We start from the raw sequence: 2,486 nt of genomic DNA, 5'->3' as shown, positions 1-2,486 counted from the left end.
TATATATATATATATATATATAAGTTTTCATTGTTATTAATTATAATTAGAAAGTTATCTATTCACAAGTTCCAGTTAACTTGCACCATGGTTTCTCCCAATCTTCATCAAATTACACCACCCTAACCTTGTAATAATATGATTAACAACCGCTAAAGGTAGTAAATGAGTCAGCAAAGGTACATTCAAGCTATCTCCCAACATTAAGGACAGAACATACTCCATTCCGTCATGCATAGCATGAGTAACATGTAATACATAAAATAAAACACCTAACTCAGTCCAATTGTCATCTCATGAATAACAAATTTAGGAGGGGCAATGGTTGATAATAGATATATTTGAATACTTTGAAGGACATTAAGAGCATGTTTTCCACCAAAGGATAGTACCTTACCTTTCCATTCTGAACCTGATTTTGCACCTTCTTCACTAACTCAGTTTAGTTTTCCTTTTCCTAGCATGTACAGTTTGGAACCCAAGATACATCAATAAGAAACTTCCTTTGCTGAAGACAGTGACAGTTTGAATATTATGAATTATTAGTCTTGCAATCAAGTGAAAGACAAAGAAATCACTCTTATCCTTGTTAATTTTTTGCCAAACTGAGGCTCATAGTCCTTTAAAGTTTGTATCACCAACTGGAGCATTTTCTTTCAGCAGTACAGAAAATGATAGAATCAACGACATATGCTAAATGTTCAATATTATCACTCTATTTTGTCATTTCAAAACACTAAAAATCTTTGTGAACGATCATAATGGATATCCTTGCTAAACCCCCTTTAGAAAGAAAAATGCCTTGAGCCTAACCTAATACAATCACTATGTATCAGTTGTTAGCCACCAATCTCCAAATCCTTCCCACCAGCCTCTTATCAAATTCCAATCTTTCCAACAGTTTCACAAAAAAGTTTCAGTCTACCTTATCAGAAGACTTTGTCATATCCAGCTTAATTACAAAAATTGCAAGTTTACCTCTTTTTTCAATGTCACCAATAATATCTTTAACAAATAATACATTTTCAGTAATGCTTCTACACTTCACAAAGCCCCATTAACTATGTGAATTTGGGAAGTAGATTCTCAACCCTATCATGGATGCCCCTAGAAATCACTTTGTTACAAAATTACATAGATTATTTGGTCTTAAATAAATAAAAATTCACATTTTCTCTTTTTGGCAATAAGACCAAATTAGTGTGAGTAATTGACTTTTTTGAAGTGCACAAACTAAAACGAATTTGGCCCACCTTGACAGCATAATGACCAATTATACTCCAAGAAAACTGGTAAAACAATCCAGTGAAGCCATCAAGGCCACTATCACCATTCAATTTAAACAGCACCCTTTTACACCATCTTATGATGGCAGAGTTTTTAACAACTGATTGTCATCAATAGTGATACAAGCAATAATATTCTTCATTAATGTCAACTCCCCATCATCAGTTTCAGAAGTGAGATGACTATGATAAAACTGGATAGCTTCAACTGCAACCCATTTCCCATTATTTTTCCCGATTTTGTTAATCAGTAACCTCTTCCTTCTTCCATTAACCAAGTTGTGAAATAACTTGGTATTTCCCTCACCCTCACAAAACCATGGAAAGCCAACTTTTTTGCTCCCAATATTCTTCTTCATAATGCAACTATCTCCTCAATTTAGCTTGTGCTTATTTTTAACACTATCCTATTTTCTGCAGCAGGATTTTCCTCAAACAAATCTTTTTGACCCTCACAATGTCCTCCCTAAACTTCAAGTGATTTAATATGTACCCAAGTTTCTCTACACCATTGTGATAGGGCAACTTTAGTGTATTTCATCTAGTGTTTCAAACAAATAAAGATATTATCATTTTCATCAGCCCTCCAGTTTTATCGAACCACTTCTTTGAACTCAATAGTTTGTTTTAAAACTTCAGAAATTTTAATGGCCTTTCAACCAAAGAAACATGTCCACCGCATACTAACAATAATGGAGCATTATCTGGACAAATTATAGCATGGTGTTCTACTACAACAATCAGGAAAAAAAACTTACTACATCAGATACATCAGCACCATATCAAGACTCTTAAAAATACAATTTTCTATTTCTCTTCCATCCCACAAATGTAACGACCCTAAAAATGAACTAGTGAAAAAATAGAGCATAACGTGTGTGCATATGAGTTTTATGTGAAATTTGAGGGTTTTTAATGTTGTTTGATGTTGTCCCTAGTCATGGTTGAGGTGTTAAGGGATTAGACATCAAGGTATGACACCACAAGGACCACCCTAAGGGTCCTTGAGGAGGATTCTATGTCTAAATCCAAGACTCCAAAGAAACCACCAAGATGGCCAAAACATGGTGACATATAGATGGGGTTCACGCCCCGTGGATAGACTATATAGGTCAATACACCCAAAAACCTGCCACAGCTCCAGATAAGAAACCAGCATCATGGCCCGTGAGTGGACTCACGGTCCGTGAGTCCAGGGTT

The sequence above is a fragment of the Solanum pennellii genome, chromosome 8 (genome assembly GCF_001406875.1).
Source record: "Solanum pennellii chromosome 8, SPENNV200".
Lineage (NCBI taxonomy): Eukaryota > Viridiplantae > Streptophyta > Magnoliopsida > Solanales > Solanaceae > Solanum > Solanum pennellii.
Note: the sequence above shows the minus strand (reverse complement) of the source record.